Source organism: Oreochromis niloticus, unplaced genomic scaffold (genome assembly GCF_001858045.2).
Source record: "Oreochromis niloticus isolate F11D_XX unplaced genomic scaffold, O_niloticus_UMD_NMBU tig00000215_pilon, whole genome shotgun sequence".
NCBI lineage: Eukaryota > Metazoa > Chordata > Actinopteri > Cichliformes > Cichlidae > Oreochromis > Oreochromis niloticus.
This window is the reverse complement of record NW_020327090.1, coordinates 6,116-17,782: the sequence shown is the minus strand read 5'-3', so window position 1 is coordinate 17,782 and position 11,667 is coordinate 6,116. Positions and strand designations below refer to the sequence as shown.

Sequence of the window (11,667 nt, the reverse complement as noted above, 5' to 3'; positions counted from 1 at the left end):
GAAATTGCACGCAGTCCTCAAGCGGACAATCAGTAGGTAGACTTGGATAGAAGTGAAATGTTTAACTGCAAAGCACGGACTTGTAGGTATTTAAAGAAGTGAGTCTTTGGGATTCAAAATTTTACATAATGTTTCAAAAGGTTAAAATGATCCTTTAACAAACAGATCAGAGAACATAATTCCCCTACTGCACCAAACCTCAAACCCTGCATCACTCAGAGTGGTTAAAAAAGATGATTTGACACAATAGGGAGCAGACAAGCGACCACCCAGACCAAATGTTGTCGACACTGAAACCAAACATTAAGAGATTTTTAACCACAGGATTTTTAAAATTAACATTGTGACTGACTGGTAGGCTTGAACACATTATTTCAACAGGGGATGTAGTGAGATTCCCATCTAGCTCTATAGTGGACCAAAGTTGCCCATGCCTTCACTAAAAGCCCACATCCAGTGCAAAGTTTGGTAGGGCCAGGCCTTCCGACTTAGCCAACTGTAAAAGGGGTTTACGGATTCTTGGAACTTTTTTGTCCCAAATATAAAGATGATATAAGTCCATCTAACTGGTTGAAAAAGGTTTTAGGAAGAAAGGGGTATCATCTGGAAGAGATACATGAATCAAGGCAGGACTAACATTTTAATTGTGTTGACCCGCTGAGCAAAAGAGATGGGTGATACTGACCAGCGTGCCAAATCAGATTTTTTTCTTTAATCAAGGGGTAAAATTTTGTTTAAAAAGATCCTGATAGGTGAATAAGAAGTGTTTCAATCTAAACTGAAAGGTTGAGTAATCAGCTTCCTTTGCCAGACGGTTAATAGGAAACAGGGTTTCTATTAACCAGGGTTAATCTGTAACCAGACAGACGCCCAAAGGATCCAGTGAAAATCTGAATCTCCAGACAGGAGCAGTCCACAGGAGTCCATAATTCAGCAGTTCAGTGGGTCACCCCGGGGGACGGCAGCACAGAACTCCAAAATCCAGGCGTTCCGGGGGCCGACTGCGCGGAAAACAGCGGCGGCCTGGACACACTTTCAGAGGTCGACCACACAAAAAGGCAGTGGCGGCGACAGAGCATGTCCGGAGGCCGGGCGAGCGGAAGGCGGCGGCAACAAAACAGGTCCGGAGGCAGCTGCGTGGAAGGCGGCGGTGATACAGGTCTGAAGGCTGTCTGGCCAGTGAAGAAGTCCAGCCAGCAGCCGGGAAGGTGGCTGCCCACGCCAAGCCAGACATGGACGAGGTGGTGGCGTGGCAACTGCTGGACCAGACGAGACAGGACCAGACGGAATGGAGTCCTATGGCTGAGACGAAGCGCCTGGATGAAACTGTTCTCCTGAACCGCCAACTGATGTGGCGTGGCGTGATGCTGACCGGGCTCTCCAGAACCCCCAGCTAACATGGCTTGATTCGTGACTGGTTCCAGCTGGAGGACCCGCCCATTAAAAGGAGGCGGGGGAGATTCTCGCGTTTCTCCTCACGACCCAGCAGTATACTGTGGCAGCCGCTGGCTGCAGTGCTGTTTTGACAGTTGTAGAAGTGGAGTGGGTAGGGGTGAGCTGCCTTTTCTTTTGATCACCAGTTTTCTCCTGTTTTGAGTTAGACTCTGTCTTTGTTTTCGGCTTTTGTTTTGGTAAGGTCAGGGGTTTAGGAATCAGTTTAGATTCGTTTTGTTTATTATTTTGGCCTTGGCTCATCCTGAAGTGTTGACACTCCTGTGTTGTTGTCCCTCTTTTTATCACTTTGTAAATAAATCACATTATAAAGAACAAATTTGTTTCCTGTTACTGCTTGGGTCTTGGGGGGGGGGGGGGAGCGAGTGCCTCACTCATGTTAATGCCTGGCCCTAGACAGGTCGTAACATGGTGGTAGTGATAGTGGTAGTGATGGTAGCTGAGCTATTCCCCTGAGCCTTCTGAACATGAGGAAAACTGCTGGACGGGCTCACCTGAGCCTCCAGCGGAGACAGGAACAAGTGCAGGCCACCGGACACAAGCCGCTCCACCGAGGAGTAGGTATGGGTGGAGGTAGGCTGTGCGCTGGCTGGCCTCACCTCGGAGACCGGCATGGGTGCTGGGTGGACCGAACGCCAGTCACTCCCACCGAGGAGTAGGTAGGGGTGCAGAGGTTGACTGGTTTACGGCTGCCCTCACCCTGGGAGTTGGAACAGGTACCAGGGACAGCTGGGCAGCTGCTGTCCCCACCCGAGGAGCTGGTACGGGTGCAGGGACTGGCAGCGCCTCAGCCGGCCTGGACACCGGACCAGGGACCAGCTGGATCCCAGCCTCCCTCACCCAAGTTACTGAAACAGGTGCAGGGGAAAACTGGGCCTGAGCTGCCCTGTGAGCAGCAACAGGAGGAGGAGAGAGAAGCTCAGGAACAGACTCAAAATGCACAAAATCACAAACTGTCTCTGGGGATACAGTCTTTTCAGAGTGAAAAGCCTCATAAAAATCCAAGCTGAGCACAGAACAGGCCCAAGGGGGCCAAGGTCTTTATAGGTTCTAGCAAGGGGCCACCAGAGTCCTTAAATGTCCTGGGGGAACAGACAATCTCTTCCTCAGAGAGCCTAAGTTATGGCCTGTAACCTCCGTCCCTACCAACTGCTTGGGCCCATGCTGAGAAACAACAGAATCCAAGTCCGACTCTGAATAATCAGCACAAGATGTATAGAGATCCTGATAAAATAGTTTGAAAGCAGCATTAATTCCGTCAAGGTGTGTTACCATCTGACCTGAGTTTAACTGTATGTAGGGTATAGATTGGGCTGTAGCGGATTGACGAAGCTGATGTGAAAGATATCTACCTGCTTTTTCACCATGCTTGTATACATGATTTCTTGATCTAAGTAAAAAGCTTCTTGGTTTCTTTAATTGAGAGGGTGTCAAATTCAGACTGAAGCAGTACCCTCTGCATTTGGCCGGTGGCATATTGTGTGTCAATGTTTGCTATAAGCTCTGTCAGTTCTCGAAGCTGTTGATTTCGCTTTTTATTCTTATAAGCAGAAAAAGAAATAATTTGGCCCCGCAAATATGCCTTTAGCGACTCCCAAATTATAGATTTTGAAACATCTGGAGTATTATTCATTTATAGAAAAGCTCGATGTGGTATTCAACTTGCAAATGAACTTGCAAAACTTCTCATCTGACATTAATGCTGAATCAAATTTCCAGAACCATTGCCTTGCGCACACATTGGAAATGAGATATCAACCTGTTACGGCCCTGGGCTTGAAGGGAGTGAGACTGCCTTTTTGTGTTCATGCAATCATGTGTGCCATGACTTGTGGGTGATTGGTTACTGGGAGACCCGTGCCAACCCCTTTTATGCAGAATGAAGTGTGCCAGACCACACGGACGATGGCTGCCTGGGATCCCGTGATGCTCCAAGAGGCAATCAGTGGCTGATCGTGCCCACCTGTGGCTACAAAAGGCTGGAGGTCCTTCACTCAGTGGCTGCTGCTTAGGACAGAACATGCAGTTTGCTTTCATGCCTCCCTCTTCGATCTTTGTTGAACTGTCATAATGCTGAACTTTGTCAAACCTTGGTGCATGCTTGAACTTAGCCTGATTAGAGTTTTGAGCTGCTAGCTGGCTGTGAGTTAGATTTGTGATGCTGGCTTGCCTTAGTTACCTTTAGCTTTTACTCATCTTTTTTGTCTTTATGTAATAATTGTTTGCCCAGTGGTCTGTTGAACAGCCCTGTCGGTTTCTGTTTAAAGTTTGAAATTAAACCTTTTTCTTTACTCAGTTTTGTGTGGGGGTTGTGTATGTTACTCCTCCCTGACGCCTAGCAGAGGGGGTCGTAACACAACCTGCACTGGTGCATGATCAGAAATTACATTGTATGGTATTTACACATGGTGACCCTTGGAAGAAGGAATTATCCAAAGAAAATAATCAATCCTCGAATACAATGATGCACAGGGGAGAGAAGGAATAGCATTAGCTTAGCTTACCTTCTGACTGCATCGCTTTTTAAGTTTTAGATTGACGGGTGTGTTGTTAAACCTCTGCTCTGCCATTGCTGAAGTCTTTCTGTTGAGCTTCTCATAACTTGTGCACCAAAAAATAGCACTGTGTTAAACTAAATAGAATTTTAAAGAAGTTGTTTCTACGCCTTTCATTTCTCTCGCTTCTGCCAACTTCTGCTTTTACTGATATAGATGATAGGCAAGTTCAGAGAGTTTTATTTTGTTTTCACAGCTTTGGTGTGACAGGTATTTATTCAAATGTTTTAACTCATGAAAAGCAGAAATATAATGTAGACAGATGATAGACAGAGAGGAAAAAACATTCAGATATACAAGAGAAACTAGTGAACATGTAAACTCATATTTTGTCAGCTCAGGGGACGGTTCCTATCTTTACCTCAAGATATAAAAGATATATAAGACTATACCTGCTTTATAATTTGAGACTTTAATAAACTTCCTGAGGCTTTCGGGAGCTCTAGTATTTCTATTGTAAGGTAGAAACCCTACAATAACACAGAGAAAATCCCCAAAATGAAAAATCCCCTTTGAGGAAGGACTTGGCGATAGGGGGAAGAAAAACTTCCTTTTAAGAGGAGGATACCTCCAACAGTATCAAGTTCAGAGAGGGGCAGCCATCATCCTTCAATTAATGGCTGGGGTGATGGACAGAAAGACGGACAAAACCAAACTGGAAGAGAGCCAGAGATTAGCAATGCAGGCCCACTATTGGCCAAATAGCAGCAACATTTACAATGTCCATGTTTTAATTTAATTAATAATATCTTCACAGGCTATCAATAGATGTCTGAAGTTTGCATAATCCACTGGTTCATGGTTCACCACAGCTTACTGATTTCCATCAATTACTTTGGACAGAAATTGCACAGCAATGCTTCATTCTAACAGTTACAGAAGCACTTCTCCATCAATTGTTTGGGCTCATATCTATAACTCCCTCACACCACCATACATCACAGCAGTTCTCACAGTCGTTCTGTTTTGAAGTATAATTTGGTCATTGTCTTGTAGAAAATGTCACTGCAACCAATAAGAGATGTTGCATGTTGGGCAGGCCAGCTTCTGCTTTTAGCTGAAAAAAATAAGTTGTCCTACAGCATGTTCGAACTTTACATTGTGTATTCTTTTACACACACACCAGAGACTTAGTGATGCTAGCACCATGTTTGGCCCTTTTTGGCCTCAGAACTGCCTTAAATCTTCTTAGCATGGATTTATGTATATTTATTAAGCATGCACACTAAAAATAAAAAAAAACAACAACAACCAAAACAAAAACAACCAATAAACAGTGAACTTGATTTGACGAACACTATGTGTAAAATACACAACATGAGACTATACTAATAAGCTGAACTTCCTGTTTTTCTCTGTGGGTGATGTGAACAGGATATAGATATAGAGGACAGCCCTCCTTCTTCCTTAATCAAACATGTTAGGGCAACAGTGTTGTTCTTGGCTTGATTAAAAACTTTTTTTAATCAAAAATTAAAATTCCACAATGTTCTGGCAATAATTAATTTAATATAACCCACTAAAGCTAAGAATATGGTCAGATACAGATATATAACAACACAAAAATACCAAAATACTGATACTTTAGACAACAGTATTCTTTGATGCGAAGTAATGCACCGCCCAGCATTAATACAGGGAAAAGAAACTCAGTATACAAACTGCACTGCACTGAAGAAGCCCCCTTTAGTGACACAAATGAAAAACAACCGAGTGCTAATTTACATCTTACTCTGTGTTGTCCTAAATGCTGTCAGCAGTCCTATTCTTTGTACAGTAAAACTTCTTCTATAATGATTAATTGTGAACTTTTCTAAACATAAATAATATCTCCTTTTTCACACATACTCTGTTGTATTAAGTCTTTTTGTAGCTAATTGATTTGGAAAATGCTGTTTCTTTGGGACAGCAGGCATCAATGCTCCACTGAGCTCGACTAACACTGAACTCATCATGTCATCATGTTTTGTATTTCTATTATGTTTCTTCTCTGTCTCCAGCTGCTCATTTTTCTTCTTAAGGTTCTGGTTTTCTTCAGTCAGGTCTCATCAGCTTTTCTAATAGGCTTGTGCCAAATGAGATTAGTTTTCAGTAAAAGTTCATTATTATGAACTAATACAAACAACTGCAAACACACACACACACACACAAAACCCAAACAAAACATTAAAACAAACAAAAAGTCACATTTTACACTTTACACACAGATGAAAGAGTAATTTTTTAAATCTATACTCAAAGAAGAGTAGAAGGACCATGATTAGTGAAAGAATTCCCCAGCAACATCACTACTGACTGACACAATTTAACACATCCAGGCTTCTTATCTAGCAGAAATTAAATTTTTTATTTCAACAATTAAAATTATTCATACTCTTATGAGCTATGTGAGTTGTATGAAATGCAATGATTAATTATTGTATTTAAATCACTATTACATATTTCTTTATGTGAACCATATAAAAACATGTGTTTACATCCTTCTAACAGAAGACACAGAGTGTTTTCAGGTCGAGAAAAAAACTGACTGGTTAATGAAAAGTTAATAAATCAAATCTATTATGGTGGTTTAAAGAGACTAGTAACTGATGCTGTAGTTTTTCTGGTGAGGACAGTCAAAAATCCAGGTTTTATTCAGTGGTGGTTTTCTGGTGCCAGCAATAATAAACAGCACAATGACAGCACACACTGAATTCCTTTAAAATCACATTGACAACATTCTTTCATATTAAAGAAATTGGTCTCGAACTCAGGACCTTCTTGCTGTGAGGCAACAGTGCTAACCACCCGGATCTTGTATGTTTGGTTCTATATTCTTTATTATTTAGACTTCTGGTTTGGGTGTCATGTTTTGGTTCCTGTGCCGTATGATGATTTTGTGATCTGTGCCTTTAGTTCCCTGATTGCTTAGTTGATAAGTGAATTACCTGTCAATCCACTTTTATCTCTGTGTTTGCTATCATCTGTCACTGTGTCAAGTTCTTATGTCTTTGGTTTTGGTTCTACTTTCCGTCCCATTATCTCTGATTAGTGTCAGCTGTTCTCCTACCCTTTGCCTGTTGCCTCATTATCATCTCGGTGTAAATATTATCTCAGTCGTCACCTGTCATGTTTCCCTTTTGCTGTGTGCCTTGTGTATTCCTCCAACTTGATGGGGTCCTTGATAGAGTGACAGTTTTTGGTATCTGTGTTTGATCTTCATTATTTGTACTGGTTTGTGTTCATCAGTAAAGCTGCTTTTCAGTTGGTTCTCTTTTCCCTTTTCCTGTATGTTTGAGTCCAACTGCTACCTGCACACACTGAACCTTTAACAATAATCTTATTCCTATCAGAACCAGAAACTAGCAGAGGTGTGACCTTATAATTTGTGCAACGCTGGCTTTAGAGAAGGTAATGATTCAGTAAAAGGACTAGATGTTACAATCCCTGATAAAACATTGCTGTAAATGGAGAAAATCTTGAGGGATGGCTGTTATGAGGAAAGCAGGCCAGAAACTTTACCAGCGGCAAATGTTGTTGTGTGCCTCAACTTTTGGTCTTTTACCCAAGATAATCTGCCATTTTTCCTTGGTTAGGTTTAGGGATTAGAAATCTGATCTACATTATCATATCAAAATTTGGGACACATCGTCAGTAGTGGACCTTGGATTCATCATGTGTTTCGGCCATTATCACTAGACACCCTCATCCAAGGAGGCCCTGCCAGAGTTGATCAGGCCCCGGAGTGTGTCAATGGTTTATGTTAAATTGTTATCTCTTCTTCGTTCTTCTGTTTAGTTTTCTACAGTTTATTTTCTTCTATCTATTCACTGCAACTGAGAAATAATACTTATCTCTTTAGCATTTATGGAGCCTGTTAGGTTTATCTAGTCACAAACCTATTGCTGGAACAACCGAGACAATCTAGTGCAGTGGCAAAAACAACACACAAGACACCAGAGCTCTTTGTGTTATCTTGTGCATGAGGGAGGTGACCGGGACCGAACGCTGTTCCCACTTGAACTCCGTCACTCTCGGTCAGCCCTCCGTAGCACTGCTCTTTATTGTGGTTACATGAACATGCATATTTCATTAACATATGACATCTTAAACAGGCATGTGTGTGAACAATAGTACCAGTCTGTGTGTACGTGTAGGTATGCGTGTGTATGTAATAATGGATTGGATTTATATAGCGCTTTTCAAGGCATCCAAAGCGCTTTACAATGCCATTATTCATTCACGCTCACATTCACACACTGGTGGAGGCAAGCTACGGTTGTAGCCACAGCTGCCCTGGGGCAGACTGACAGAGGCGAGGCTGCCATATCGCGCCATCGGCCCCTCTGGCATGTGTAGATGTGTTTGCCATACCATATAAAAGAAAGAGAAGATAGGGCCTCTCTCATGACCTTAGGATGTGTGTGGTATGCCAGAAAACTCTGGAAAAGGAGTGAACGTACTCCCATCTCATGGTAGACATGATATCATGGTAGATTACAAAGGTCTTCTGAAGTCTAACTGTGGTAATTCAAATAGTTAGAGTCTCTTTTTACAAATCCATTGTTTCTTCTTGTCACAGCTCACTGATTTAAATCCTTCATTTTGGACAGAAATTACACAGAGACCATCAGAAGGAGGCTGCTGAATCCAGGAGCTGAGGAAAAAAACAAGTTTGATTAAAGCTTATAAATATTGGTAAAAAACAAAACTGATTTATTCCAGATTGGAAAATATTTTTAAATCGTTATTGATTCAAAGTTTCTCTTACTTATTAGTCAGATAACTTCCATCCACCCATTTCCATTTCCCATTTTCAACTCTCAGACCAATCCAGTATCCTTTTTCTCCTGAACTCTTCCAGCTTTTCTCACTGATATATTTCTGATGAAAGAGAAAGTTATTAGAAATACTCAGATACTTTGCTTAAGGCACTGCGACACAGAGTGTTTAGATTAAAAGAAAATGCATTTTTATGAAATAAATCTGTGCTAATGAGCCACAGTCTCATTACCTTTTCTGCTGCATTAATTACAACAGCCAAATCGGAAATCTTTCCCTTGCAGTTTTCTCGAGCTTCTTCCCAGGTTTTCTGCTCATGAGGTCAGCATCATTAATTGCATAGCAGTTGCACTCAAAGTGGAGCCAGCCCTCCTCACAATGTTTGCATGACTTTCTGCAAGTATAGAAATCAATTAATAAGATCATCAGTGCACATTTATTTTACATTACCTATTTTTTTAGCTGATAGATTTGGAGCATATTGTTATTTTCTTTGGGACAGTAGGCATCAACACTGCACTGACCTGGACCAAGACTGAGCTCCATCTTCATGAGTTTTATTTGTTCTGTTAGGTTCTGGTTTTCTGCAGTGAGGTCTCTGATCTGTGTTTCAAAGGCAGTGGAGGTGTTTGTCCAGTTGAGTTGACTCCTCGTTAGTCTTCGTTCTTATGAATTAACAATGTGGTAACTGAAAAACAAAATGTAACACTTCTTTGGCTTTACACGCACATTGCAGATGAACTAATTTTAAAAGTTATACTCACAATAGATGCGAAGGGCCATGATCAGTAACAGAACACCCCAGCAAGCGGTTACTGATGTACAAGATTTTATACATGCACACTGCTTATCTAGGAGAAACAAATACTTATTATAGCAATCAAATTCATTCTTACATTAAGATTTTAAGTCGCTTGTGTCAACTTAAAATCATTAATTGTCTTTTTATAATCATAAAACCATTCTAATTAATGTACTTTTTGTTATTGTTTAGGGGAAAAACAGAAAATCTGTTTGAAAAAGTTGAGAGGCAAAACCAAGGTGAAGCCCATATTATGGATCAAACTTCAATAACAGTGAATCCTGTGCATATCAAAACATGACTTGAGAGGATGTTGTCATTAAGCTCCTGTAAGGAAAATGCCAACAGCACACTTTCAGTTTCTAAGCAAGTTTCATATCAGTTCCTGTCATAAAAGTAGTAGTTTTGTATTGTCTTTGTATAACTCACCATTTGTGTCAGAAGTTTGTTTAGTTTCTTTGTTTTTCACGTTCATTTCTTCATATAAATTTTCTTCCTGCCTTCGTACTGAAAGACTTAAAGGGTAACCTTGTAGCAGAAGACAAAGAATGATTTCATGGCAAGGAAAAAAAAAGGTAGTCAATCTGAGTAATTTGGTGGATGTCAAGTCTAGTTTATTAGTTAAAGTGACTGCTGCTATTGTTTTTCTGTTGAGGGCACTGTCATTTGCAGATTATGAGGCACCAAATTTTTACCCTTCCAGTTTGTAAGACAGGCTGATCAGTACTTAGCATGACGCCTTGTAGTAAAAGTAGTGGTTTTGCATTTACTTTGTATAACTCACCGTTTGTGTCAGAAGTTCGTTTAGTTCCTTTATTTTTCATGTTCATTTCTTCAAACATGGTGTTTTCCTTTGTTTTAACTGAAGGAATTGAATGACAATGTTATTACAGAAGATAAAGAATGTTTAAATTGCAGGTAAAAAAGAAATGCCTGGTTAAGAAAAGTGAGTAATCTGATTTGGTTTGTTGGTATTTGGAGTTAATTAGTTACTAAGTAACAATAATTTTCCATCCAAGCATCTTTTAAATATTTTCAATGCACAAAAGTTTTTGCCGAAAAGATTTCAGCAAAGTTGTTGACAGAATCAAGCATCTTAAATATATTTAAGCTCTTTTTAAAAGAATGCACAGATCAGCTGGCTGGGTTCTTCACTAAGATCTTTAACGCTTCACTGTCCCAGTCCTGCATCCCACCATGCCTGAAGTCAGCCACAATCGTCCCACTGCCGAAACAAACCAACCTTAGCAGCCTCAAAGACTACTGATCAACTTGCTCTATGACCTGTTATAATAACGTGTTTTTAGAACATGGTTCGGTGCCACAGTATGTCCTGCCTGCCAACCACACGCGACCCACTTCAGTTTGCAAACAGAGGTAACAGATCAAATGAAGACACCATTGTTACAACCCTCCACACCACCTCTCCCACCTGGAACAACAAGGGCGTTATGCCAGACTGCTCTTTGTTGGCTTTAGCTCTGCTTTTAATATGATACTCTCGGACAGACTGACAGCAAAACTGCTGGATATTAGACTACCTTTTCCACCTGCTGCTGTATCAGAGGCTTTCTCTTGGACCATGGACATAGAGTTAGAGTAGGTCCCCATCTTTCTGAGCACTCAGCCTTAACACCGGTTCTCCACAAGGCTGTGTACTAAGTCCCCTACACTCTGCATACATATAACTGTCAGTACCACCCAGACAATGCAGTTCGCAGATGATACTATTGTGGTGGGCTCATCTCTGGGGGCAAATAGACAGCATACAGAGCTGAGGTTCAGAGGCTGTCGGATTGGTGTGCAGACACACGTGGACCTTAACACCAACGGCCCAACCGCATCTCCATTTTCTAAAAATCCTCAGAAAAACCGACTGAAGGGGAGCTGCTGACTGTAGTCTACCGTTGCTCCATTGAGAGTGTGCTGACATACTGCATCTCTGTTTGGTTCTCCAGTTGCACCATGGCACATAAAAAGGCACTACAAAGGGTTATTATGGCCCCCAAAATCTTTGGTCATCCTCTTCCCTCCCTGAAGGACCTGTATAGAACTTGCTTTCTCAAGAGGGCATGCAGCATCTTACAGGATTGCACA

General features: G+C 41.3%; 2 long non-coding RNA genes across 2 annotated transcripts; both read right to left on the bottom strand.

Moving 5' to 3' along the window:
• Positions 1-8,120: 8,120 nt before the first annotated feature.
• Positions 8,121-9,091, bottom strand: LOC109198803 (uncharacterized). The gene is made up of 3 exons (XR_002059421.2): positions 9,001-9,091; positions 8,758-8,870; positions 8,121-8,643 (listed from the first exon to the last, which is right to left on the bottom strand). It is a non-coding gene; the product is annotated as an uncharacterized LOC109198803 (long non-coding RNA).
• A 331-nt stretch (positions 9,092-9,422) lies between these two features.
• LOC109198804 (uncharacterized) lies at positions 9,423-10,928 on the bottom strand. The gene is made up of 4 exons (XR_002059422.2): positions 10,355-10,928; positions 10,000-10,098; positions 9,533-9,619; positions 9,423-9,456 (listed from the first exon to the last, which is right to left on the bottom strand). It is a non-coding gene; the product is annotated as an uncharacterized LOC109198804 (long non-coding RNA).
• Positions 10,929-11,667: the final 739 nt, after the last annotated feature.